Here is a 22,251-nt window from a genome sequence, read left to right as displayed (position 1 = left end):
CACTTTAATCAGGCTAGAGAAAGTTGCCTATATTTGCCTGTACTATTGATTTGTGCAATGTTTGCTGAAAGTCCAGTTCCCATGGAAGACATGCCACTGAGTGGTAAAGTGATGCCCTTGCCTTAGGTTGCATGCAGTCTTTAGAATCTGCCGTGACAAAAAGCCTCTTCCTGCTATGTGACCTGGCAAAGAAACCAGTTTAAGCATCAAAGATTCCTTGAGAGTCTTGACACTACTAAGCTTGAATGTGTTCGCTAAAGATTTCTAGCCGTATTTGTAAAAGTTTGGAGATGCTGGGGATTGAACCCAGGACCTCATACATGCGAAGCATGCGCTCTACCACTGAGCTACATCCCCAAAAGTCTACTCGTGGGGTGGAGCACTCACAAGTATTTCTTTCACCGAGTGCCTGCAGGAACCAAATAAGGCGAAGCAAAAGCAGCCACCTGTTGGACGTGCGCTCTTTGCACGTAAACCCAGGCCATGGAGATGCCGGGGATTGAACCCGGGGCCTCACACATGCAAAGCGTGCGCTCTACCACTGAGCTACATCCCCGCTATTTGCACGACTTTCCGAAACTTGCAGGAAACGGGTCAAGATTTTTCAGCCAAGGGTTAGCATTTCTTCCAATCGCTGAACCACCTTTAGAAAAAAACTGTGAATTATTAGAGATACATCAGCTGACCTATTCAAGCTTCCGGCACGACACTCGGACTCGGTTTTCTGATGATACCAAGTAGAGACTCTGAAGCTTGTCCTTAATGCAAAGCTATTGCACATTTCCCACTTTAATCAGGCTAGAGAAAGTTGCCTATATTTGCCTGTACTATTGATTTGTGCAATGTTTGCTGAAAGTCCAGTTCCCATGGAAGACATGCCACTGAGTGGTAAAGTGATGCCCTTGCCTTAGGTTGCATGCAGTCTTTAGAATCTGCCGTGACAAAAAGCCTCTTCCTGCTATGTGACCTGGCAAAGAAACCAGTTTAAGCATCAAAGATTCCTTGAGAGTCTTGACACTACTAAGCTTGAATGTGTTCGCTAAAGATTTCTAGCCGTATTTGTAAAAGTTTGGAGATGCTGGGGATTGAACCCAGGACCTCATACATGCGAAGCATGCGCTCTACCACTGAGCTACATCCCCAAAAGTCTACTCGTGGGGTGGAGCACTCACAAGTATTTCTTTCACCGAGTGCCTGCAGGAACCAAATAAGGCGAAGCAAAAGCAGCCACCTGTTGGACGTGCGCTCTTTGCACGTAAACCCAGGCCATGGAGATGCCGGGGATTGAACCCGGGGCCTCACACATGCAAAGCGTGCGCTCTACCACTGAGCTACATCCCCGCTATTTGCACGACTTTCCGAAACTTGCAGGAAACGGGTCAAGATTTTTCAGCCAAGGGTTAGCATTTCTTCCAATCGCTGAACCACCTTTAGAAAAAAACTGTGAATTATTAGAGATACATCAGCTGACCTATTCAAGCTTCCGGCACGACACTCGGACTCGGTTTTCTGATGATACCAAGTAGAGACTCTGAAGCTTGTCCTTAATGCAAAGCTATTGCACATTTCCCACTTTAATCAGGCTAGAGAAAGTTGCCTATATTTGCCTGTACTATTGATTTGTGCAATGTTTGCTGAAAGTCCAGTTCCCATGGAAGACATGCCACTGAGTGGTAAAGTGATGCCCTTGCCTTAGGTTGCATGCAGTCTTTAGAATCTGCCGTGACAAAAAGCCTCTTCCTGCTATGTGACCTGGCAAAGAAACCAGTTTAAGCATCAAAGATTCCTTGAGAGTCTTGACACTACTAAGCTTGAATGTGTTCGCTAAAGATTTCTAGCCGTATTTGTAAAAGTTTGGAGATGCTGGGGATTGAACCCAGGACCTCATACATGCGAAGCATGCGCTCTACCACTGAGCTACATCCCCAAAAGTCTACTCGTGGGGTGGAGCACTCACAAGTATTTCTTTCACCGAGTGCCTGCAGGAACCAAATAAGGCGAAGCAAAAGCAGCCACCTGTTGGACGTGCGCTCTTTGCACGTAAACCCAGGCCATGGAGATGCCGGGGATTGAACCCGGGGCCTCACACATGCAAAGCGTGCGCTCTACCACTGAGCTACATCCCCGCTATTTGCACGACTTTCCGAAACTTGCAGGAAACGGGTCAAGATTTTTCAGCCAAGGGTTAGCATTTCTTCCAATCGCTGAACCACCTTTAGAAAAAAACTGTGAATTATTAGAGATACATCAGCTGACCTATTCAAGCTTCCGGCACGACACTCGGACTCGGTTTTCTGATGATACCAAGTAGAGACTCTGAAGCTTGTCCTTAATGCAAAGCTATTGCACATTTCCCACTTTAATCAGGCTAGAGAAAGTTGCCTATATTTGCCTGTACTATTGATTTGTGCAATGTTTGCTGAAAGTCCAGTTCCCATGGAAGACATGCCACTGAGTGGTAAAGTGATGCCCTTGCCTTAGGTTGCATGCAGTCTTTAGAATCTGCCGTGACAAAAAGCCTCTTCCTGCTATGTGACCTGGCAAAGAAACCAGTTTAAGCATCAAAGATTCCTTGAGAGTCTTGACACTACTAAGCTTGAATGTGTTCGCTAAAGATTTCTAGCCGTATTTGTAAAAGTTTGGAGATGCTGGGGATTGAACCCAGGACCTCATACATGCGAAGCATGCGCTCTACCACTGAGCTACATCCCCAAAAGTCTACTCGTGGGGTGGAGCACTCACAAGTATTTCTTTCACCGAGTGCCTGCAGGAACCAAATAAGGCGAAGCAAAAGCAGCCACCTGTTGGACGTGCGCTCTTTGCACGTAAACCCAGGCCATGGAGATGCCGGGGATTGAACCCGGGGCCTCACACATGCAAAGCGTGCGCTCTACCACTGAGCTACATCCCCGCTATTTGCACGACTTTCCGAAACTTGCAGGAAACGGGTCAAGATTTTTCAGCCAAGGGTTAGCATTTCTTCCAATCGCTGAACCACCTTTAGAAAAAAACTGTGAATTATTAGAGATACATCAGCTGACCTATTCAAGCTTCCGGCACGACACTCGGACTCGGTTTTCTGATGATACCAAGTAGAGACTCTGAAGCTTGTCCTTAATGCAAAGCTATTGCACATTTCCCACTTTAATCAGGCTAGAGAAAGTTGCCTATATTTGCCTGTACTATTGATTTGTGCAATGTTTGCTGAAAGTCCAGTTCCCATGGAAGACATGCCACTGAGTGGTAAAGTGATGCCCTTGCCTTAGGTTGCATGCAGTCTTTAGAATCTGCCGTGACAAAAAGCCTCTTCCTGCTATGTGACCTGGCAAAGAAACCAGTTTAAGCATCAAAGATTCCTTGAGAGTCTTGACACTACTAAGCTTGAATGTGTTCGCTAAAGATTTCTAGCCGTATTTGTAAAAGTTTGGAGATGCTGGGGATTGAACCCAGGACCTCATACATGCGAAGCATGCGCTCTACCACTGAGCTACATCCCCAAAAGTCTACTCGTGGGGTGGAGCACTCACAAGTATTTCTTTCACCGAGTGCCTGCAGGAACCAAATAAGGCGAAGCAAAAGCAGCCACCTGTTGGACGTGCGCTCTTTGCACGTAAACCCAGGCCATGGAGATGCCGGGGATTGAACCCGGGGCCTCACACATGCAAAGCGTGCGCTCTACCACTGAGCTACATCCCCGCTATTTGCACGACTTTCCGAAACTTGCAGGAAACGGGTCAAGATTTTTCAGCCAAGGGTTAGCATTTCTTCCAATCGCTGAACCACCTTTAGAAAAAAACTGTGAATTATTAGAGATACATCAGCTGACCTATTCAAGCTTCCGGCACGACACTCGGACTCGGTTTTCTGATGATACCAAGTAGAGACTCTGAAGCTTGTCCTTAATGCAAAGCTATTGCACATTTCCCACTTTAATCAGGCTAGAGAAAGTTGCCTATATTTGCCTGTACTATTGATTTGTGCAATGTTTGCTGAAAGTCCAGTTCCCATGGAAGACATGCCACTGAGTGGTAAAGTGATGCCCTTGCCTTAGGTTGCATGCAGTCTTTAGAATCTGCCGTGACAAAAAGCCTCTTCCTGCTATGTGACCTGGCAAAGAAACCAGTTTAAGCATCAAAGATTCCTTGAGAGTCTTGACACTACTAAGCTTGAATGTGTTCGCTAAAGATTTCTAGCCGTATTTGTAAAAGTTTGGAGATGCTGGGGATTGAACCCAGGACCTCATACATGCGAAGCATGCGCTCTACCACTGAGCTACATCCCCAAAAGTCTACTCGTGGGGTGGAGCACTCACAAGTATTTCTTTCACCGAGTGCCTGCAGGAACCAAATAAGGCGAAGCAAAAGCAGCCACCTGTTGGACGTGCGCTCTTTGCACGTAAACCCAGGCCATGGAGATGCCGGGGATTGAACCCGGGGCCTCACACATGCAAAGCGTGCGCTCTACCACTGAGCTACATCCCCGCTATTTGCACGACTTTCCGAAACTTGCAGGAAACGGGTCAAGATTTTTCAGCCAAGGGTTAGCATTTCTTCCAATCGCTGAACCACCTTTAGAAAAAAACTGTGAATTATTAGAGATACATCAGCTGACCTATTCAAGCTTCCGGCACGACACTCGGACTCGGTTTTCTGATGATACCAAGTAGAGACTCTGAAGCTTGTCCTTAATGCAAAGCTATTGCACATTTCCCACTTTAATCAGGCTAGAGAAAGTTGCCTATATTTGCCTGTACTATTGATTTGTGCAATGTTTGCTGAAAGTCCAGTTCCCATGGAAGACATGCCACTGAGTGGTAAAGTGATGCCCTTGCCTTAGGTTGCATGCAGTCTTTAGAATCTGCCGTGACAAAAAGCCTCTTCCTGCTATGTGACCTGGCAAAGAAACCAGTTTAAGCATCAAAGATTCCTTGAGAGTCTTGACACTACTAAGCTTGAATGTGTTCGCTAAAGATTTCTAGCCGTATTTGTAAAAGTTTGGAGATGCTGGGGATTGAACCCAGGACCTCATACATGCGAAGCATGCGCTCTACCACTGAGCTACATCCCCAAAAGTCTACTCGTGGGGTGGAGCACTCACAAGTATTTCTTTCACCGAGTGCCTGCAGGAACCAAATAAGGCGAAGCAAAAGCAGCCACCTGTTGGACGTGCGCTCTTTGCACGTAAACCCAGGCCATGGAGATGCCGGGGATTGAACCCGGGGCCTCACACATGCAAAGCGTGCGCTCTACCACTGAGCTACATCCCCGCTATTTGCACGACTTTCCGAAACTTGCAGGAAACGGGTCAAGATTTTTCAGCCAAGGGTTAGCATTTCTTCCAATCGCTGAACCACCTTTAGAAAAAAACTGTGAATTATTAGAGATACATCAGCTGACCTATTCAAGCTTCCGGCACGACACTCGGACTCGGTTTTCTGATGATACCAAGTAGAGACTCTGAAGCTTGTCCTTAATGCAAAGCTATTGCACATTTCCCACTTTAATCAGGCTAGAGAAAGTTGCCTATATTTGCCTGTACTATTGATTTGTGCAATGTTTGCTGAAAGTCCAGTTCCCATGGAAGACATGCCACTGAGTGGTAAAGTGATGCCCTTGCCTTAGGTTGCATGCAGTCTTTAGAATCTGCCGTGACAAAAAGCCTCTTCCTGCTATGTGACCTGGCAAAGAAACCAGTTTAAGCATCAAAGATTCCTTGAGAGTCTTGACACTACTAAGCTTGAATGTGTTCGCTAAAGATTTCTAGCCGTATTTGTAAAAGTTTGGAGATGCTGGGGATTGAACCCAGGACCTCATACATGCGAAGCATGCGCTCTACCACTGAGCTACATCCCCAAAAGTCTACTCGTGGGGTGGAGCACTCACAAGTATTTCTTTCACCGAGTGCCTGCAGGAACCAAATAAGGCGAAGCAAAAGCAGCCACCTGTTGGACGTGCGCTCTTTGCACGTAAACCCAGGCCATGGAGATGCCGGGGATTGAACCCGGGGCCTCACACATGCAAAGCGTGCGCTCTACCACTGAGCTACATCCCCGCTATTTGCACGACTTTCCGAAACTTGCAGGAAACGGGTCAAGATTTTTCAGCCAAGGGTTAGCATTTCTTCCAATCGCTGAACCACCTTTAGAAAAAAACTGTGAATTATTAGAGATACATCAGCTGACCTATTCAAGCTTCCGGCACGACACTCGGACTCGGTTTTCTGATGATACCAAGTAGAGACTCTGAAGCTTGTCCTTAATGCAAAGCTATTGCACATTTCCCACTTTAATCAGGCTAGAGAAAGTTGCCTATATTTGCCTGTACTATTGATTTGTGCAATGTTTGCTGAAAGTCCAGTTCCCATGGAAGACATGCCACTGAGTGGTAAAGTGATGCCCTTGCCTTAGGTTGCATGCAGTCTTTAGAATCTGCCGTGACAAAAAGCCTCTTCCTGCTATGTGACCTGGCAAAGAAACCAGTTTAAGCATCAAAGATTCCTTGAGAGTCTTGACACTACTAAGCTTGAATGTGTTCGCTAAAGATTTCTAGCCGTATTTGTAAAAGTTTGGAGATGCTGGGGATTGAACCCAGGACCTCATACATGCGAAGCATGCGCTCTACCACTGAGCTACATCCCCAAAAGTCTACTCGTGGGGTGGAGCACTCACAAGTATTTCTTTCACCGAGTGCCTGCAGGAACCAAATAAGGCGAAGCAAAAGCAGCCACCTGTTGGACGTGCGCTCTTTGCACGTAAACCCAGGCCATGGAGATGCCGGGGATTGAACCCGGGGCCTCACACATGCAAAGCGTGCGCTCTACCACTGAGCTACATCCCCGCTATTTGCACGACTTTCCGAAACTTGCAGGAAACGGGTCAAGATTTTTCAGCCAAGGGTTAGCATTTCTTCCAATCGCTGAACCACCTTTAGAAAAAAACTGTGAATTATTAGAGATACATCAGCTGACCTATTCAAGCTTCCGGCACGACACTCGGACTCGGTTTTCTGATGATACCAAGTAGAGACTCTGAAGCTTGTCCTTAATGCAAAGCTATTGCACATTTCCCACTTTAATCAGGCTAGAGAAAGTTGCCTATATTTGCCTGTACTATTGATTTGTGCAATGTTTGCTGAAAGTCCAGTTCCCATGGAAGACATGCCACTGAGTGGTAAAGTGATGCCCTTGCCTTAGGTTGCATGCAGTCTTTAGAATCTGCCGTGACAAAAAGCCTCTTCCTGCTATGTGACCTGGCAAAGAAACCAGTTTAAGCATCAAAGATTCCTTGAGAGTCTTGACACTACTAAGCTTGAATGTGTTCGCTAAAGATTTCTAGCCGTATTTGTAAAAGTTTGGAGATGCTGGGGATTGAACCCAGGACCTCATACATGCGAAGCATGCGCTCTACCACTGAGCTACATCCCCAAAAGTCTACTCGTGGGGTGGAGCACTCACAAGTATTTCTTTCACCGAGTGCCTGCAGGAACCAAATAAGGCGAAGCAAAAGCAGCCACCTGTTGGACGTGCGCTCTTTGCACGTAAACCCAGGCCATGGAGATGCCGGGGATTGAACCCGGGGCCTCACACATGCAAAGCGTGCGCTCTACCACTGAGCTACATCCCCGCTATTTGCACGACTTTCCGAAACTTGCAGGAAACGGGTCAAGATTTTTCAGCCAAGGGTTAGCATTTCTTCCAATCGCTGAACCACCTTTAGAAAAAAACTGTGAATTATTAGAGATACATCAGCTGACCTATTCAAGCTTCCGGCACGACACTCGGACTCGGTTTTCTGATGATACCAAGTAGAGACTCTGAAGCTTGTCCTTAATGCAAAGCTATTGCACATTTCCCACTTTAATCAGGCTAGAGAAAGTTGCCTATATTTGCCTGTACTATTGATTTGTGCAATGTTTGCTGAAAGTCCAGTTCCCATGGAAGACATGCCACTGAGTGGTAAAGTGATGCCCTTGCCTTAGGTTGCATGCAGTCTTTAGAATCTGCCGTGACAAAAAGCCTCTTCCTGCTATGTGACCTGGCAAAGAAACCAGTTTAAGCATCAAAGATTCCTTGAGAGTCTTGACACTACTAAGCTTGAATGTGTTCGCTAAAGATTTCTAGCCGTATTTGTAAAAGTTTGGAGATGCTGGGGATTGAACCCAGGACCTCATACATGCGAAGCATGCGCTCTACCACTGAGCTACATCCCCAAAAGTCTACTCGTGGGGTGGAGCACTCACAAGTATTTCTTTCACCGAGTGCCTGCAGGAACCAAATAAGGCGAAGCAAAAGCAGCCACCTGTTGGACGTGCGCTCTTTGCACGTAAACCCAGGCCATGGAGATGCCGGGGATTGAACCCGGGGCCTCACACATGCAAAGCGTGCGCTCTACCACTGAGCTACATCCCCGCTATTTGCACGACTTTCCGAAACTTGCAGGAAACGGGTCAAGATTTTTCAGCCAAGGGTTAGCATTTCTTCCAATCGCTGAACCACCTTTAGAAAAAAACTGTGAATTATTAGAGATACATCAGCTGACCTATTCAAGCTTCCGGCACGACACTCGGACTCGGTTTTCTGATGATACCAAGTAGAGACTCTGAAGCTTGTCCTTAATGCAAAGCTATTGCACATTTCCCACTTTAATCAGGCTAGAGAAAGTTGCCTATATTTGCCTGTACTATTGATTTGTGCAATGTTTGCTGAAAGTCCAGTTCCCATGGAAGACATGCCACTGAGTGGTAAAGTGATGCCCTTGCCTTAGGTTGCATGCAGTCTTTAGAATCTGCCGTGACAAAAAGCCTCTTCCTGCTATGTGACCTGGCAAAGAAACCAGTTTAAGCATCAAAGATTCCTTGAGAGTCTTGACACTACTAAGCTTGAATGTGTTCGCTAAAGATTTCTAGCCGTATTTGTAAAAGTTTGGAGATGCTGGGGATTGAACCCAGGACCTCATACATGCGAAGCATGCGCTCTACCACTGAGCTACATCCCCAAAAGTCTACTCGTGGGGTGGAGCACTCACAAGTATTTCTTTCACCGAGTGCCTGCAGGAACCAAATAAGGCGAAGCAAAAGCAGCCACCTGTTGGACGTGCGCTCTTTGCACGTAAACCCAGGCCATGGAGATGCCGGGGATTGAACCCGGGGCCTCACACATGCAAAGCGTGCGCTCTACCACTGAGCTACATCCCCGCTATTTGCACGACTTTCCGAAACTTGCAGGAAACGGGTCAAGATTTTTCAGCCAAGGGTTAGCATTTCTTCCAATCGCTGAACCACCTTTAGAAAAAAACTGTGAATTATTAGAGATACATCAGCTGACCTATTCAAGCTTCCGGCACGACACTCGGACTCGGTTTTCTGATGATACCAAGTAGAGACTCTGAAGCTTGTCCTTAATGCAAAGCTATTGCACATTTCCCACTTTAATCAGGCTAGAGAAAGTTGCCTATATTTGCCTGTACTATTGATTTGTGCAATGTTTGCTGAAAGTCCAGTTCCCATGGAAGACATGCCACTGAGTGGTAAAGTGATGCCCTTGCCTTAGGTTGCATGCAGTCTTTAGAATCTGCCGTGACAAAAAGCCTCTTCCTGCTATGTGACCTGGCAAAGAAACCAGTTTAAGCATCAAAGATTCCTTGAGAGTCTTGACACTACTAAGCTTGAATGTGTTCGCTAAAGATTTCTAGCCGTATTTGTAAAAGTTTGGAGATGCTGGGGATTGAACCCAGGACCTCATACATGCGAAGCATGCGCTCTACCACTGAGCTACATCCCCAAAAGTCTACTCGTGGGGTGGAGCACTCACAAGTATTTCTTTCACCGAGTGCCTGCAGGAACCAAATAAGGCGAAGCAAAAGCAGCCACCTGTTGGACGTGCGCTCTTTGCACGTAAACCCAGGCCATGGAGATGCCGGGGATTGAACCCGGGGCCTCACACATGCAAAGCGTGCGCTCTACCACTGAGCTACATCCCCGCTATTTGCACGACTTTCCGAAACTTGCAGGAAACGGGTCAAGATTTTTCAGCCAAGGGTTAGCATTTCTTCCAATCGCTGAACCACCTTTAGAAAAAAACTGTGAATTATTAGAGATACATCAGCTGACCTATTCAAGCTTCCGGCACGACACTCGGACTCGGTTTTCTGATGATACCAAGTAGAGACTCTGAAGCTTGTCCTTAATGCAAAGCTATTGCACATTTCCCACTTTAATCAGGCTAGAGAAAGTTGCCTATATTTGCCTGTACTATTGATTTGTGCAATGTTTGCTGAAAGTCCAGTTCCCATGGAAGACATGCCACTGAGTGGTAAAGTGATGCCCTTGCCTTAGGTTGCATGCAGTCTTTAGAATCTGCCGTGACAAAAAGCCTCTTCCTGCTATGTGACCTGGCAAAGAAACCAGTTTAAGCATCAAAGATTCCTTGAGAGTCTTGACACTACTAAGCTTGAATGTGTTCGCTAAAGATTTCTAGCCGTATTTGTAAAAGTTTGGAGATGCTGGGGATTGAACCCAGGACCTCATACATGCGAAGCATGCGCTCTACCACTGAGCTACATCCCCAAAAGTCTACTCGTGGGGTGGAGCACTCACAAGTATTTCTTTCACCGAGTGCCTGCAGGAACCAAATAAGGCGAAGCAAAAGCAGCCACCTGTTGGACGTGCGCTCTTTGCACGTAAACCCAGGCCATGGAGATGCCGGGGATTGAACCCGGGGCCTCACACATGCAAAGCGTGCGCTCTACCACTGAGCTACATCCCCGCTATTTGCACGACTTTCCGAAACTTGCAGGAAACGGGTCAAGATTTTTCAGCCAAGGGTTAGCATTTCTTCCAATCGCTGAACCACCTTTAGAAAAAAACTGTGAATTATTAGAGATACATCAGCTGACCTATTCAAGCTTCCGGCACGACACTCGGACTCGGTTTTCTGATGATACCAAGTAGAGACTCTGAAGCTTGTCCTTAATGCAAAGCTATTGCACATTTCCCACTTTAATCAGGCTAGAGAAAGTTGCCTATATTTGCCTGTACTATTGATTTGTGCAATGTTTGCTGAAAGTCCAGTTCCCATGGAAGACATGCCACTGAGTGGTAAAGTGATGCCCTTGCCTTAGGTTGCATGCAGTCTTTAGAATCTGCCGTGACAAAAAGCCTCTTCCTGCTATGTGACCTGGCAAAGAAACCAGTTTAAGCATCAAAGATTCCTTGAGAGTCTTGACACTACTAAGCTTGAATGTGTTCGCTAAAGATTTCTAGCCGTATTTGTAAAAGTTTGGAGATGCTGGGGATTGAACCCAGGACCTCATACATGCGAAGCATGCGCTCTACCACTGAGCTACATCCCCAAAAGTCTACTCGTGGGGTGGAGCACTCACAAGTATTTCTTTCACCGAGTGCCTGCAGGAACCAAATAAGGCGAAGCAAAAGCAGCCACCTGTTGGACGTGCGCTCTTTGCACGTAAACCCAGGCCATGGAGATGCCGGGGATTGAACCCGGGGCCTCACACATGCAAAGCGTGCGCTCTACCACTGAGCTACATCCCCGCTATTTGCACGACTTTCCGAAACTTGCAGGAAACGGGTCAAGATTTTTCAGCCAAGGGTTAGCATTTCTTCCAATCGCTGAACCACCTTTAGAAAAAAACTGTGAATTATTAGAGATACATCAGCTGACCTATTCAAGCTTCCGGCACGACACTCGGACTCGGTTTTCTGATGATACCAAGTAGAGACTCTGAAGCTTGTCCTTAATGCAAAGCTATTGCACATTTCCCACTTTAATCAGGCTAGAGAAAGTTGCCTATATTTGCCTGTACTATTGATTTGTGCAATGTTTGCTGAAAGTCCAGTTCCCATGGAAGACATGCCACTGAGTGGTAAAGTGATGCCCTTGCCTTAGGTTGCATGCAGTCTTTAGAATCTGCCGTGACAAAAAGCCTCTTCCTGCTATGTGACCTGGCAAAGAAACCAGTTTAAGCATCAAAGATTCCTTGAGAGTCTTGACACTACTAAGCTTGAATGTGTTCGCTAAAGATTTCTAGCCGTATTTGTAAAAGTTTGGAGATGCTGGGGATTGAACCCAGGACCTCATACATGCGAAGCATGCGCTCTACCACTGAGCTACATCCCCAAAAGTCTACTCGTGGGGTGGAGCACTCACAAGTATTTCTTTCACCGAGTGCCTGCAGGAACCAAATAAGGCGAAGCAAAAGCAGCCACCTGTTGGACGTGCGCTCTTTGCACGTAAACCCAGGCCATGGAGATGCCGGGGATTGAACCCGGGGCCTCACACATGCAAAGCGTGCGCTCTACCACTGAGCTACATCCCCGCTATTTGCACGACTTTCCGAAACTTGCAGGAAACGGGTCAAGATATTTCAGCCAAGGGTTAGCATTTCTTCCAATCGCTGAACCACCTTTAGAAAAAAACTGTGAATTATTAGAGATACATCAGCTGACCTATTCAAGCTTCCGGCACGACACTCGGACTCGGTTTTCTGATGATACCAAGTAGAGACTCTGAAGCTTGTCCTTAATGCAAAGCTATTGCACATTTCCCACTTTAATCAGGCTAGAGAAAGTTGCCTATATTTGCCTGTACTATTGATTTGTGCAATGTTTGCTGAAAGTCCAGTTCCCATGGAAGACATGCCACTGAGTGGTAAAGTGATGCCCTTGCCTTAGGTTGCATGCAGTCTTTAGAATCTGCCGTGACAAAAAGCCTCTTCCTGCTATGTGACCTGGCAAAGAAACCAGTTTAAGCATCAAAGATTCCTTGAGAGTCTTGACACTACTAAGCTTGAATGTGTTCGCTAAAGATTTCTAGCCGTATTTGTAAAAGTTTGGAGATGCTGGGGATTGAACCCAGGACCTCATACATGCGAAGCATGCGCTCTACCACTGAGCTACATCCCCAAAAGTCTACTCGTGGGGTGGAGCACTCACAAGTATTTCTTTCACCGAGTGCCTGCAGGAACCAAATAAGGCGAAGCAAAAGCAGCCACCTGTTGGACGTGCGCTCTTTGCACGTAAACCCAGGCCATGGAGATGCCGGGGATTGAACCCGGGGCCTCACACATGCAAAGCGTGCGCTCTACCACTGAGCTACATCCCCGCTATTTGCACGACTTTCCGAAACTTGCAGGAAACGGGTCAAGATTTTTCAGCCAAGGGTTAGCATTTCTTCCAATCGCTGAACCACCTTTAGAAAAAAACTGTGAATTATTAGAGATACATCAGCTGACCTATTCAAGCTTCCGGCACGACACTCGGACTCGGTTTTCTGATGATACCAAGTAGAGACTCTGAAGCTTGTCCTTAATGCAAAGCTATTGCACATTTCCCACTTTAATCAGGCTAGAGAAAGTTGCCTATATTTGCCTGTACTATTGATTTGTGCAATGTTTGCTGAAAGTCCAGTTCCCATGGAAGACATGCCACTGAGTGGTAAAGTGATGCCCTTGCCTTAGGTTGCATGCAGTCTTTAGAATCTGCCGTGACAAAAAGCCTCTTCCTGCTATGTGACCTGGCAAAGAAACCAGTTTAAGCATCAAAGATTCCTTGAGAGTCTTGACACTACTAAGCTTGAATGTGTTCGCTAAAGATTTCTAGCCGTATTTGTAAAAGTTTGGAGATGCTGGGGATTGAACCCAGGACCTCATACATGCGAAGCATGCGCTCTACCACTGAGCTACATCCCCAAAAGTCTACTCGTGGGGTGGAGCACTCACAAGTATTTCTTTCACCGAGTGCCTGCAGGAACCAAATAAGGCGAAGCAAAAGCAGCCACCTGTTGGACGTGCGCTCTTTGCACGTAAACCCAGGCCATGGAGATGCCGGGGATTGAACCCGGGGCCTCACACATGCAAAGCGTGCGCTCTACCACTGAGCTACATCCCCGCTATTTGCACGACTTTCCGAAACTTGCAGGAAACGGGTCAAGATTTTTCAGCCAAGGGTTAGCATTTCTTCCAATCGCTGAACCACCTTTAGAAAAAAACTGTGAATTATTAGAGATACATCAGCTGACCTATTCAAGCTTCCGGCACGACACTCGGACTCGGTTTTCTGATGATACCAAGTAGAGACTCTGAAGCTTGTCCTTAATGCAAAGCTATTGCACATTTCCCACTTTAATCAGGCTAGAGAAAGTTGCCTATATTTGCCTGTACTATTGATTTGTGCAATGTTTGCTGAAAGTCCAGTTCCCATGGAAGACATGCCACTGAGTGGTAAAGTGATGCCCTTGCCTTAGGTTGCATGCAGTCTTTAGAATCTGCCGTGACAAAAAGCCTCTTCCTGCTATGTGACCTGGCAAAGAAACCAGTTTAAGCATCAAAGATTCCTTGAGAGTCTTGACACTACTAAGCTTGAATGTGTTCGCTAAAGATTTCTAGCCGTATTTGTAAAAGTTTGGAGATGCTGGGGATTGAACCCAGGACCTCATACATGCGAAGCATGCGCTCTACCACTGAGCTACATCCCCAAAAGTCTACTCGTGGGGTGGAGCACTCACAAGTATTTCTTTCACCGAGTGCCTGCAGGAACCAAATAAGGCGAAGCAAAAGCAGCCACCTGTTGGACGTGCGCTCTTTGCACGTAAACCCAGGCCATGGAGATGCCGGGGATTGAACCCGGGGCCTCACACATGCAAAGCGTGCGCTCTACCACTGAGCTACATCCCCGCTATTTGCACGACTTTCCGAAACTTGCAGGAAACGGGTCAAGATTTTTCAGCCAAGGGTTAGCATTTCTTCCAATCGCTGAACCACCTTTAGAAAAAAACTGTGAATTATTAGAGATACATCAGCTGACCTATTCAAGCTTCCGGCACGACACTCGGACTCGGTTTTCTGATGATACCAAGTAGAGACTCTGAAGCTTGTCCTTAATGCAAAGCTATTGCACATTTCCCACTTTAATCAGGCTAGAGAAAGTTGCCTATATTTGCCTGTACTATTGATTTGTGCAATGTTTGCTGAAAGTCCAGTTCCCATGGAAGACATGCCACTGAGTGGTAAAGTGATGCCCTTGCCTTAGGTTGCATGCAGTCTTTAGAATCTGCCGTGACAAAAAGCCTCTTCCTGCTATGTGACCTGGCAAAGAAACCAGTTTAAGCATCAAAGATTCCTTGAGAGTCTTGACACTACTAAGCTTGAATGTGTTCGCTAAAGATTTCTAGCCGTATTTGTAAAAGTTTGGAGATGCTGGGGATTGAACCCAGGACCTCATACATGCGAAGCATGCGCTCTACCACTGAGCTACATCCCCAAAAGTCTACTCGTGGGGTGGAGCACTCACAAGTATTTCTTTCACCGAGTGCCTGCAGGAACCAAATAAGGCGAAGCAAAAGCAGCCACCTGTTGGACGTGCGCTCTTTGCACGTAAACCCAGGCCATGGAGATGCCGGGGATTGAACCCGGGGCCTCACACATGCAAAGCGTGCGCTCTACCACTGAGCTACATCCCCGCTATTTGCACGACTTTCCGAAACTTGCAGGAAACGGGTCAAGATTTTTCAGCCAAGGGTTAGCATTTCTTCCAATCGCTGAACCACCTTTAGAAAAAAACTGTGAATTATTAGAGATACATCAGCTGACCTATTCAAGCTTCCGGCACGACACTCGGACTCGGTTTTCTGATGATACCAAGTAGAGACTCTGAAGCTTGTCCTTAATGCAAAGCTATTGCACATTTCCCACTTTAATCAGGCTAGAGAAAGTTGCCTATATTTGCCTGTACTATTGATTTGTGCAATGTTTGCTGAAAGTCCAGTTCCCATGGAAGACATGCCACTGAGTGGTAAAGTGATGCCCTTGCCTTAGGTTGCATGCAGTCTTTAGAATCTGCCGTGACAAAAAGCCTCTTCCTGCTATGTGACCTGGCAAAGAAACCAGTTTAAGCATCAAAGATTCCTTGAGAGTCTTGACACTACTAAGCTTGAATGTGTTCGCTAAAGATTTCTAGCCGTATTTGTAAAAGTTTGGAGATGCTGGGGATTGAACCCAGGACCTCATACATGCGAAGCATGCGCTCTACCACTGAGCTACATCCCCAAAAGTCTACTCGTGGGGTGGAGCACTCACAAGTATTTCTTTCACCGAGTGCCTGCAGGAACCAAATAAGGCGAAGCAAAAGCAGCCACCTGTTGGACGTGCGCTCTTTGCACGTAAACCCAGGCCATGGAGATGCCGGGGATTGAACCCGGGGCCTCACACATGCAAAGCGTGCGCTCTACCACTGAGCTACATCCCCGCTATTTGCACGACTTTCCGAAACTTGCAGGAAACGGGTCAAGATTTTTCAGCCAAGGGTTAGCATTTCTTCCAATCGCTGAACCACCTTTAGAAAAAAACTGTGAATTATTAGAGATACATCAGCTGACCTATTCAAGCTTCCGGCACGACACTCGGACTCGGTTTTCTGATGATACCAAGTAGAGACTCTGAAGCTTGTCCTTAATGCAAAGCTATTGCACATTTCCCACTTTAATCAGGCTAGAGAAAGTTGCCTATATTTGCCTGTACTATTGATTTGTGCAATGTTTGCTGAAAGTCCAGTTCCCATGGAAGACATGCCACTGAGTGGTAAAGTGATGCCCTTGCCTTAGGTTGCATGCAGTCTTTAGAATCTGCCGTGACAAAAAGCCTCTTCCTGCTATGTGACCTGGCAAAGAAACCAGTTTAAGCATCAAAGATTCCTTGAGAGTCTTGACACTACTAAGCTTGAATGTGTTCGCTAAAGATTTCTAGCCGTATTTGTAAAAGTTTGGAGATGCTGGGGATTGAACCCAGGACCTCATACATGCGAAGCATGCGCTCTACCACTGAGCTACATCCCCAAAAGTCTACTCGTGGGGTGGAGCACTCACAAGTATTTCTTTCACCGAGTGCCTGCAGGAACCAAATAAGGCGAAGCAAAAGCAGCCACCTGTTGGACGTGCGCTCTTTGCACGTAAACCCAGGCCATGGAGATGCCGGGGATTGAACCCGGGGCCTCACACATGCAAAGCGTGCGCTCTACCACTGAGCTACATCCCCGCTATTTGCACGACTTTCCGAAACTTGCAGGAAACGGGTCAAGATTTTTCAGCCAAGGGTTAGCATTTCTTCCAATCGCTGAACCACCTTTAGAAAAAAACTGTGAATTATTAGAGATACATCAGCTGACCTATTCAAGCTTCCGGCACGACACTCGGACTCGGTTTTCTGATGATACCAAGTAGAGACTCTGAAGCTTGTCCTTAATGCAAAGCTATTGCACATTTCCCACTTTAATCAGGCTAGAGAAAGTTGCCTATATTTGCCTGTACTATTGATTTGTGCAATGTTTGCTGAAAGTCCAGTTCCCATGGAAGACATGCCACTGAGTGGTAAAGTGATGCCCTTGCCTTAGGTTGCATGCAGTCTTTAGAATCTGCCGTGACAAAAAGCCTCTTCCTGCTATGTGACCTGGCAAAGAAACCAGTTTAAGCATCAAAGATTCCTTGAGAGTCTTGACACTACTAAGCTTGAATGTGTTCGCTAAAGATTTCTAGCCGTATTTGTAAAAGTTTGGAGATGCTGGGGATTGAACCCAGGACCTCATACATGCGAAGCATGCGCTCTACCACTGAGCTACATCCCCAAAAGTCTACTCGTGGGGTGGAGCACTCACAAGTATTTCTTTCACCGAGTGCCTGCAGGAACCAAATAAGGCGAAGCAAAAGCAGCCACCTGTTGGACGTGCGCTCTTTGCACGTAAACCCAGGCCATGGAGATGCCGGGGATTGAACCCGGGGCCTCACACATGCAAAGCGTGCGCTCTACCACTGAGCTACATCCCCGCTATTTGCACGACTTTCCGAAACTTGCAGGAAACGGGTCAAGATTTTTCAGCCAAGGGTTAGCATTTCTTCCAATCGCTGAACCACCTTTAGAAAAAAACTGTGAATTATTAGAGATACATCAGCTGACCTATTCAAGCTTCCGGCACGACACTCGGACTCGGTTTTCTGATGATACCAAGTAGAGACTCTGAAGCTTGTCCTTAATGCAAAGCTATTGCACATTTCCCACTTTAATCAGGCTAGAGAAAGTTGCCTATATTTGCCTGTACTATTGATTTGTGCAATGTTTGCTGAAAGTCCAGTTCCCATGGAAGACATGCCACTGAGTGGTAAAGTGATGCCCTTGCCTTAGGTTGCATGCAGTCTTTAGAATCTGCCGTGACAAAAAGCCTCTTCCTGCTATGTGACCTGGCAAAGAAACCAGTTTAAGCATCAAAGATTCCTTGAGAGTCTTGACACTACTAAGCTTGAATGTGTTCGCTAAAGATTTCTAGCCGTATTTGTAAAAGTTTGGAGATGCTGGGGATTGAACCCAGGACCTCATACATGCGAAGCATGCGCTCTACCACTGAGCTACATCCCCAAAAGTCTACTCGTGGGGTGGAGCACTCACAAGTATTTCTTTCACCGAGTGCCTGCAGGAACCAAATAAGGCGAAGCAAAAGCAGCCACCTGTTGGACGTGCGCTCTTTGCACGTAAACCCAGGCCATGGAGATGCCGGGGATTGAACCCGGGGCCTCACACATGCAAAGCGTGCGCTCTACCACTGAGCTACATCCCCGCTATTTGCACGACTTTCCGAAACTTGCAGGAAACGGGTCAAGATTTTTCAGCCAAGGGTTAGCATTTCTTCCAATCGCTGAACCACCTTTAGAAAAAAACTGTGAATTATTAGAGATACATCAGCTGACCTATTCAAGCTTCCGGCACGACACTCGGACTCGGTTTTCTGATGATACCAAGTAGAGACTCTGAAGCTTGTCCTTAATGCAAAGCTATTGCACATTTCCCACTTTAATCAGGCTAGAGAAAGTTGCCTATATTTGCCTGTACTATTGATTTGTGCAATGTTTGCTGAAAGTCCAGTTCCCATGGAAGACATGCCACTGAGTGGTAAAGTGATGCCCTTGCCTTAGGTTGCATGCAGTCTTTAGAATCTGCCGTGACAAAAAGCCTCTTCCTGCTATGTGACCTGGCAAAGAAACCAGTTTAAGCATCAAAGATTCCTTGAGAGTCTTGACACTACTAAGCTTGAATGTGTTCGCTAAAGATTTCTAGCCGTATTTGTAAAAGTTTGGAGATGCTGGGGATTGAACCCAGGACCTCATACATGCGAAGCATGCGCTCTACCACTGAGCTACATCCCCAAAAGTCTACTCGTGGGGTGGAGCACTCACAAGTATTTCTTTCACCGAGTGCCTGCAGGAACCAAATAAGGCGAAGCAAAAGCAGCCACCTGTTGGACGTGCGCTCTTTGCACGTAAACCCAGGCCATGGAGATGCCGGGGATTGAACCCGGGGCCTCACACATGCAAAGCGTGCGCTCTACCACTGAGCTACATCCCCGCTATTTGCACGACTTTCCGAAACTTGCAGGAAACGGGTCAAGATTTTTCAGCCAAGGGTTAGCATTTCTTCCAATCGCTGAACCACCTTTAGAAAAAAACTGTGAATTATTAGAGATACATCAGCTGACCTATTCAAGCTTCCGGCACGACACTCGGACTCGGTTTTCTGATGATACCAAGTAGAGACTCTGAAGCTTGTCCTTAATGCAAAGCTATTGCACATTTCCCACTTTAATCAGGCTAGAGAAAGTTGCCTATATTTGCCTGTACTATTGATTTGTGCAATGTTTGCTGAAAGTCCAGTTCCCATGGAAGACATGCCACTGAGTGGTAAAGTGATGCCCTTGCCTTAGGTTGCATGCAGTCTTTAGAATCTGCCGTGACAAAAAGCCTCTTCCTGCTATGTGACCTGGCAAAGAAACCAGTTTAAGCATCAAAGATTCCTTGAGAGTCTTGACACTACTAAGCTTGAATGTGTTCGCTAAAGATTTCTAGCCGTATTTGTAAAAGTTTGGAGATGCTGGGGATTGAACCCAGGACCTCATACATGCGAAGCATGCGCTCTACCACTGAGCTACATCCCCAAAAGTCTACTCGTGGGGTGGAGCACTCACAAGTATTTCTTTCACCGAGTGCCTGCAGGAACCAAATAAGGCGAAGCAAAAGCAGCCACCTGTTGGACGTGCGCTCTTTGCACGTAAACCCAGGCCATGGAGATGCCGGGGATTGAACCCGGGGCCTCACACATGCAAAGCGTGCGCTCTACCACTGAGCTACATCCCCGCTATTTGCACGACTTTCCGAAACTTGCAGGAAACGGGTCAAGATTTTTCAGCCAAGGGTTAGCATTTCTTCCAATCGCTGAACCACCTTTAGAAAAAAACTGTGAATTATTAGAGATACATCAGCTGACCTATTCAAGCTTCCGGCACGACACTCGGACTCGGTTTTCTGATGATACCAAGTAGAGACTCTGAAGCTTGTCCTTAATGCAAAGCTATTGCACATTTCCCACTTTAATCAGGCTAGAGAAAGTTGCCTATATTTGCCTGTACTATTGATTTGTGCAATGTTTGCTGAAAGTCCAGTTCCCATGGAAGACATGCCACTGAGTGGTAAAGTGATGCCCTTGCCTTAGGTTGCATGCAGTCTTTAGAATCTGCCGTGACAAAAAGCCTCTTCCTGCTATGTGACCTGGCAAAGAAACCAGTTTAAGCATCAAAGATTCCTTGAGAGTCTTGACACTACTAAGCTTGAATGTGTTCGCTAAAGATTTCTAGCCGTATTTGTAAAAGTTTGGAGATGCTGGGGATTGAACCCAGGACCTCATACATGCGAAGCATGCGCTCTACCACTGAGCTACATCCCCAAAAGTCTACTCGTGGGGTGGAGCACTCACAAGTATTTCTTTCACCGAGTGCCTGCAGGAACCAAATAAGGCGAAGCAAAAGCAGCCACCTGTTGGACGTGCGCTCTTTGCACGTAAACCCAGGCCATGGAGATGCCGGGGATTGAACCCGGGGCCTCACACATGCAAAGCGTGCGCTCTACCACTGAGCTACATCCCCGCTATTTGCACGACTTTCCGAAACTTGCAGGAAACGGGTCAAGATTTTTCAGCCAAGGGTTAGCATTTCTTCCAATCGCTGAACCACCTTTAGAAAAAAACTGTGAATTATTAGAGATACATCAGCTGACCTATTCAAGCTTCCGGCACGACACTCGGACTCGGTTTTCTGATGATACCAAGTAGAGACTCTGAAGCTTGTCCTTAATGCAAAGCTATTGCACATTTCCCACTTTAATCAGGCTAGAGAAAGTTGCCTATATTTGCCTGTACTATTGATTTGTGCAATGTTTGCTGAAAGTCCAGTTCCCATGGAAGACATGCCACTGAGTGGTAAAGTGATGCCCTTGCCTTAGGTTGCATGCAGTCTTTAGAATCTGCCGTGACAAAAAGCCTCTTCCTGCTATGTGACCTGGCAAAGAAACCAGTTTAAGCATCAAAGATTCCTTGAGAGTCTTGACACTACTAAGCTTGAATGTGTTCGCTAAAGATTTCTAGCCGTATTTGTAAAAGTTTGGAGATGCTGGGGATTGAACCCAGGACCTCATACATGCGAAGCATGCGCTCTACCACTGAGCTACATCCCCAAAAGTCTACTCGTGGGGTGGAGCACTCACAAGTATTTCTTTCACCGAGTGCCTGCAGGAACCAAATAAGGCGAAGCAAAAGCAGCCACCTGTTGGACGTGCGCTCTTTGCACGTAAACCCAGGCCATGGAGATGCCGGGGATTGAACCCGGGGCCTCACACATGCAAAGCGTGCGCTCTACCACTGAGCTACATCCCCGCTATTTGCACGACTTTCCGAAACTTGCAGGAAACGGGTCAAGATTTTTCAGCCAAGGGTTAGCATTTCTTCCAATCGCTGAACCACCTTTAGAAAAAAACTGTGAATTATTAGAGATACATCAGCTGACCTATTCAAGCTTCCGGCACGACACTCGGACTCGGTTTTCTGATGATACCAAGTAGAGACTCTGAAGCTTGTCCTTAATGCAAAGCTATTGCACATTTCCCACTTTAATCAGGCTAGAGAAAGTTGCCTATATTTGCCTGTACTATTGATTTGTGCAATGTTTGCTGAAAGTCCAGTTCCCATGGAAGACATGCCACTGAGTGGTAAAGTGATGCCCTTGCCTTAGGTTGCATGCAGTCTTTAGAATCTGCCGTGACAAAAAGCCTCTTCCTGCTATGTGACCTGGCAAAGAAACCAGTTTAAGCATCAAAGATTCCTTGAGAGTCTTGACACTACTAAGCTTGAATGTGTTCGCTAAAGATTTCTAGCCG

General features: G+C 46.6%; 56 non-coding genes across 56 annotated transcripts; all 56 read right to left on the bottom strand.

The window, feature by feature from the left end:
• Positions 1-285: 285 nt before the first annotated feature.
• Positions 286-357, bottom strand: TRNAA-CGC (transfer RNA alanine (anticodon CGC)). Its single transcript has one exon. It is a non-coding gene; the product is annotated as a tRNA-Ala (tRNA).
• A 127-nt stretch (positions 358-484) lies between these two features.
• Positions 485-556, bottom strand: TRNAA-UGC (transfer RNA alanine (anticodon UGC)). The gene has a single exon. It is a non-coding gene; the product is annotated as a tRNA-Ala (tRNA).
• Positions 557-1,070: 514 nt separating this feature from the next.
• Positions 1,071-1,142, bottom strand: TRNAA-CGC (transfer RNA alanine (anticodon CGC)). Its single transcript has one exon. It is a non-coding gene; the product is annotated as a tRNA-Ala (tRNA).
• A 127-nt stretch (positions 1,143-1,269) lies between these two features.
• On the bottom strand, positions 1,270-1,341 carry TRNAA-UGC (transfer RNA alanine (anticodon UGC)). Its single transcript has one exon. It is a non-coding gene; the product is annotated as a tRNA-Ala (tRNA).
• A 514-nt stretch (positions 1,342-1,855) lies between these two features.
• On the bottom strand, positions 1,856-1,927 carry TRNAA-CGC (transfer RNA alanine (anticodon CGC)). Its single transcript has one exon. It is a non-coding gene; the product is annotated as a tRNA-Ala (tRNA).
• Positions 1,928-2,054: 127 nt separating this feature from the next.
• TRNAA-UGC (transfer RNA alanine (anticodon UGC)) lies at positions 2,055-2,126 on the bottom strand. Its single transcript has one exon. It is a non-coding gene; the product is annotated as a tRNA-Ala (tRNA).
• Positions 2,127-2,640: 514 nt separating this feature from the next.
• TRNAA-CGC (transfer RNA alanine (anticodon CGC)) lies at positions 2,641-2,712 on the bottom strand. The gene has a single exon. It is a non-coding gene; the product is annotated as a tRNA-Ala (tRNA).
• Positions 2,713-2,839: 127 nt separating this feature from the next.
• On the bottom strand, positions 2,840-2,911 carry TRNAA-UGC (transfer RNA alanine (anticodon UGC)). The gene has a single exon. It is a non-coding gene; the product is annotated as a tRNA-Ala (tRNA).
• Positions 2,912-3,425: 514 nt separating this feature from the next.
• On the bottom strand, positions 3,426-3,497 carry TRNAA-CGC (transfer RNA alanine (anticodon CGC)). Its single transcript has one exon. It is a non-coding gene; the product is annotated as a tRNA-Ala (tRNA).
• Positions 3,498-3,624: 127 nt separating this feature from the next.
• On the bottom strand, positions 3,625-3,696 carry TRNAA-UGC (transfer RNA alanine (anticodon UGC)). The gene has a single exon. It is a non-coding gene; the product is annotated as a tRNA-Ala (tRNA).
• A 514-nt stretch (positions 3,697-4,210) lies between these two features.
• TRNAA-CGC (transfer RNA alanine (anticodon CGC)) lies at positions 4,211-4,282 on the bottom strand. The gene has a single exon. It is a non-coding gene; the product is annotated as a tRNA-Ala (tRNA).
• A 127-nt stretch (positions 4,283-4,409) lies between these two features.
• On the bottom strand, positions 4,410-4,481 carry TRNAA-UGC (transfer RNA alanine (anticodon UGC)). Its single transcript has one exon. It is a non-coding gene; the product is annotated as a tRNA-Ala (tRNA).
• Positions 4,482-4,995: 514 nt separating this feature from the next.
• Positions 4,996-5,067, bottom strand: TRNAA-CGC (transfer RNA alanine (anticodon CGC)). Its single transcript has one exon. It is a non-coding gene; the product is annotated as a tRNA-Ala (tRNA).
• A 127-nt stretch (positions 5,068-5,194) lies between these two features.
• Positions 5,195-5,266, bottom strand: TRNAA-UGC (transfer RNA alanine (anticodon UGC)). Its single transcript has one exon. It is a non-coding gene; the product is annotated as a tRNA-Ala (tRNA).
• Positions 5,267-5,780: 514 nt separating this feature from the next.
• On the bottom strand, positions 5,781-5,852 carry TRNAA-CGC (transfer RNA alanine (anticodon CGC)). The gene has a single exon. It is a non-coding gene; the product is annotated as a tRNA-Ala (tRNA).
• A 127-nt stretch (positions 5,853-5,979) lies between these two features.
• On the bottom strand, positions 5,980-6,051 carry TRNAA-UGC (transfer RNA alanine (anticodon UGC)). Its single transcript has one exon. It is a non-coding gene; the product is annotated as a tRNA-Ala (tRNA).
• Positions 6,052-6,565: 514 nt separating this feature from the next.
• On the bottom strand, positions 6,566-6,637 carry TRNAA-CGC (transfer RNA alanine (anticodon CGC)). Its single transcript has one exon. It is a non-coding gene; the product is annotated as a tRNA-Ala (tRNA).
• A 127-nt stretch (positions 6,638-6,764) lies between these two features.
• Positions 6,765-6,836, bottom strand: TRNAA-UGC (transfer RNA alanine (anticodon UGC)). The gene has a single exon. It is a non-coding gene; the product is annotated as a tRNA-Ala (tRNA).
• A 514-nt stretch (positions 6,837-7,350) lies between these two features.
• On the bottom strand, positions 7,351-7,422 carry TRNAA-CGC (transfer RNA alanine (anticodon CGC)). The gene has a single exon. It is a non-coding gene; the product is annotated as a tRNA-Ala (tRNA).
• Positions 7,423-7,549: 127 nt separating this feature from the next.
• TRNAA-UGC (transfer RNA alanine (anticodon UGC)) lies at positions 7,550-7,621 on the bottom strand. The gene has a single exon. It is a non-coding gene; the product is annotated as a tRNA-Ala (tRNA).
• A 514-nt stretch (positions 7,622-8,135) lies between these two features.
• Positions 8,136-8,207, bottom strand: TRNAA-CGC (transfer RNA alanine (anticodon CGC)). The gene has a single exon. It is a non-coding gene; the product is annotated as a tRNA-Ala (tRNA).
• Positions 8,208-8,334: 127 nt separating this feature from the next.
• Positions 8,335-8,406, bottom strand: TRNAA-UGC (transfer RNA alanine (anticodon UGC)). Its single transcript has one exon. It is a non-coding gene; the product is annotated as a tRNA-Ala (tRNA).
• Positions 8,407-8,920: 514 nt separating this feature from the next.
• Positions 8,921-8,992, bottom strand: TRNAA-CGC (transfer RNA alanine (anticodon CGC)). The gene has a single exon. It is a non-coding gene; the product is annotated as a tRNA-Ala (tRNA).
• Positions 8,993-9,119: 127 nt separating this feature from the next.
• Positions 9,120-9,191, bottom strand: TRNAA-UGC (transfer RNA alanine (anticodon UGC)). The gene has a single exon. It is a non-coding gene; the product is annotated as a tRNA-Ala (tRNA).
• Positions 9,192-9,705: 514 nt separating this feature from the next.
• TRNAA-CGC (transfer RNA alanine (anticodon CGC)) lies at positions 9,706-9,777 on the bottom strand. The gene has a single exon. It is a non-coding gene; the product is annotated as a tRNA-Ala (tRNA).
• Positions 9,778-9,904: 127 nt separating this feature from the next.
• TRNAA-UGC (transfer RNA alanine (anticodon UGC)) lies at positions 9,905-9,976 on the bottom strand. Its single transcript has one exon. It is a non-coding gene; the product is annotated as a tRNA-Ala (tRNA).
• A 514-nt stretch (positions 9,977-10,490) lies between these two features.
• TRNAA-CGC (transfer RNA alanine (anticodon CGC)) lies at positions 10,491-10,562 on the bottom strand. Its single transcript has one exon. It is a non-coding gene; the product is annotated as a tRNA-Ala (tRNA).
• A 127-nt stretch (positions 10,563-10,689) lies between these two features.
• Positions 10,690-10,761, bottom strand: TRNAA-UGC (transfer RNA alanine (anticodon UGC)). Its single transcript has one exon. It is a non-coding gene; the product is annotated as a tRNA-Ala (tRNA).
• Positions 10,762-11,275: 514 nt separating this feature from the next.
• TRNAA-CGC (transfer RNA alanine (anticodon CGC)) lies at positions 11,276-11,347 on the bottom strand. The gene has a single exon. It is a non-coding gene; the product is annotated as a tRNA-Ala (tRNA).
• Positions 11,348-11,474: 127 nt separating this feature from the next.
• TRNAA-UGC (transfer RNA alanine (anticodon UGC)) lies at positions 11,475-11,546 on the bottom strand. The gene has a single exon. It is a non-coding gene; the product is annotated as a tRNA-Ala (tRNA).
• A 514-nt stretch (positions 11,547-12,060) lies between these two features.
• TRNAA-CGC (transfer RNA alanine (anticodon CGC)) lies at positions 12,061-12,132 on the bottom strand. Its single transcript has one exon. It is a non-coding gene; the product is annotated as a tRNA-Ala (tRNA).
• Positions 12,133-12,259: 127 nt separating this feature from the next.
• Positions 12,260-12,331, bottom strand: TRNAA-UGC (transfer RNA alanine (anticodon UGC)). The gene has a single exon. It is a non-coding gene; the product is annotated as a tRNA-Ala (tRNA).
• Positions 12,332-12,845: 514 nt separating this feature from the next.
• Positions 12,846-12,917, bottom strand: TRNAA-CGC (transfer RNA alanine (anticodon CGC)). The gene has a single exon. It is a non-coding gene; the product is annotated as a tRNA-Ala (tRNA).
• Positions 12,918-13,044: 127 nt separating this feature from the next.
• Positions 13,045-13,116, bottom strand: TRNAA-UGC (transfer RNA alanine (anticodon UGC)). The gene has a single exon. It is a non-coding gene; the product is annotated as a tRNA-Ala (tRNA).
• Positions 13,117-13,630: 514 nt separating this feature from the next.
• On the bottom strand, positions 13,631-13,702 carry TRNAA-CGC (transfer RNA alanine (anticodon CGC)). Its single transcript has one exon. It is a non-coding gene; the product is annotated as a tRNA-Ala (tRNA).
• Positions 13,703-13,829: 127 nt separating this feature from the next.
• On the bottom strand, positions 13,830-13,901 carry TRNAA-UGC (transfer RNA alanine (anticodon UGC)). The gene has a single exon. It is a non-coding gene; the product is annotated as a tRNA-Ala (tRNA).
• A 514-nt stretch (positions 13,902-14,415) lies between these two features.
• On the bottom strand, positions 14,416-14,487 carry TRNAA-CGC (transfer RNA alanine (anticodon CGC)). Its single transcript has one exon. It is a non-coding gene; the product is annotated as a tRNA-Ala (tRNA).
• Positions 14,488-14,614: 127 nt separating this feature from the next.
• On the bottom strand, positions 14,615-14,686 carry TRNAA-UGC (transfer RNA alanine (anticodon UGC)). Its single transcript has one exon. It is a non-coding gene; the product is annotated as a tRNA-Ala (tRNA).
• A 514-nt stretch (positions 14,687-15,200) lies between these two features.
• TRNAA-CGC (transfer RNA alanine (anticodon CGC)) lies at positions 15,201-15,272 on the bottom strand. The gene has a single exon. It is a non-coding gene; the product is annotated as a tRNA-Ala (tRNA).
• Positions 15,273-15,399: 127 nt separating this feature from the next.
• TRNAA-UGC (transfer RNA alanine (anticodon UGC)) lies at positions 15,400-15,471 on the bottom strand. The gene has a single exon. It is a non-coding gene; the product is annotated as a tRNA-Ala (tRNA).
• A 514-nt stretch (positions 15,472-15,985) lies between these two features.
• On the bottom strand, positions 15,986-16,057 carry TRNAA-CGC (transfer RNA alanine (anticodon CGC)). Its single transcript has one exon. It is a non-coding gene; the product is annotated as a tRNA-Ala (tRNA).
• Positions 16,058-16,184: 127 nt separating this feature from the next.
• On the bottom strand, positions 16,185-16,256 carry TRNAA-UGC (transfer RNA alanine (anticodon UGC)). The gene has a single exon. It is a non-coding gene; the product is annotated as a tRNA-Ala (tRNA).
• Positions 16,257-16,770: 514 nt separating this feature from the next.
• Positions 16,771-16,842, bottom strand: TRNAA-CGC (transfer RNA alanine (anticodon CGC)). Its single transcript has one exon. It is a non-coding gene; the product is annotated as a tRNA-Ala (tRNA).
• Positions 16,843-16,969: 127 nt separating this feature from the next.
• Positions 16,970-17,041, bottom strand: TRNAA-UGC (transfer RNA alanine (anticodon UGC)). The gene has a single exon. It is a non-coding gene; the product is annotated as a tRNA-Ala (tRNA).
• Positions 17,042-17,555: 514 nt separating this feature from the next.
• On the bottom strand, positions 17,556-17,627 carry TRNAA-CGC (transfer RNA alanine (anticodon CGC)). The gene has a single exon. It is a non-coding gene; the product is annotated as a tRNA-Ala (tRNA).
• Positions 17,628-17,754: 127 nt separating this feature from the next.
• TRNAA-UGC (transfer RNA alanine (anticodon UGC)) lies at positions 17,755-17,826 on the bottom strand. Its single transcript has one exon. It is a non-coding gene; the product is annotated as a tRNA-Ala (tRNA).
• Positions 17,827-18,340: 514 nt separating this feature from the next.
• TRNAA-CGC (transfer RNA alanine (anticodon CGC)) lies at positions 18,341-18,412 on the bottom strand. The gene has a single exon. It is a non-coding gene; the product is annotated as a tRNA-Ala (tRNA).
• A 127-nt stretch (positions 18,413-18,539) lies between these two features.
• On the bottom strand, positions 18,540-18,611 carry TRNAA-UGC (transfer RNA alanine (anticodon UGC)). Its single transcript has one exon. It is a non-coding gene; the product is annotated as a tRNA-Ala (tRNA).
• Positions 18,612-19,125: 514 nt separating this feature from the next.
• On the bottom strand, positions 19,126-19,197 carry TRNAA-CGC (transfer RNA alanine (anticodon CGC)). The gene has a single exon. It is a non-coding gene; the product is annotated as a tRNA-Ala (tRNA).
• A 127-nt stretch (positions 19,198-19,324) lies between these two features.
• Positions 19,325-19,396, bottom strand: TRNAA-UGC (transfer RNA alanine (anticodon UGC)). The gene has a single exon. It is a non-coding gene; the product is annotated as a tRNA-Ala (tRNA).
• A 514-nt stretch (positions 19,397-19,910) lies between these two features.
• TRNAA-CGC (transfer RNA alanine (anticodon CGC)) lies at positions 19,911-19,982 on the bottom strand. Its single transcript has one exon. It is a non-coding gene; the product is annotated as a tRNA-Ala (tRNA).
• Positions 19,983-20,109: 127 nt separating this feature from the next.
• TRNAA-UGC (transfer RNA alanine (anticodon UGC)) lies at positions 20,110-20,181 on the bottom strand. Its single transcript has one exon. It is a non-coding gene; the product is annotated as a tRNA-Ala (tRNA).
• Positions 20,182-20,695: 514 nt separating this feature from the next.
• On the bottom strand, positions 20,696-20,767 carry TRNAA-CGC (transfer RNA alanine (anticodon CGC)). Its single transcript has one exon. It is a non-coding gene; the product is annotated as a tRNA-Ala (tRNA).
• A 127-nt stretch (positions 20,768-20,894) lies between these two features.
• TRNAA-UGC (transfer RNA alanine (anticodon UGC)) lies at positions 20,895-20,966 on the bottom strand. Its single transcript has one exon. It is a non-coding gene; the product is annotated as a tRNA-Ala (tRNA).
• Positions 20,967-21,480: 514 nt separating this feature from the next.
• Positions 21,481-21,552, bottom strand: TRNAA-CGC (transfer RNA alanine (anticodon CGC)). The gene has a single exon. It is a non-coding gene; the product is annotated as a tRNA-Ala (tRNA).
• A 127-nt stretch (positions 21,553-21,679) lies between these two features.
• TRNAA-UGC (transfer RNA alanine (anticodon UGC)) lies at positions 21,680-21,751 on the bottom strand. The gene has a single exon. It is a non-coding gene; the product is annotated as a tRNA-Ala (tRNA).
• Positions 21,752-22,251: the final 500 nt, after the last annotated feature.

Source organism: Ranitomeya imitator, chromosome 1 (genome assembly GCF_032444005.1).
Source record: "Ranitomeya imitator isolate aRanImi1 chromosome 1, aRanImi1.pri, whole genome shotgun sequence".
Taxonomy (NCBI): Eukaryota; Metazoa; Chordata; class Amphibia; order Anura; family Dendrobatidae; genus Ranitomeya; species Ranitomeya imitator.
The sequence above is the reverse complement of the archived record's forward strand: the minus strand, read 5'-3'. Positions and strand labels throughout refer to the sequence as shown.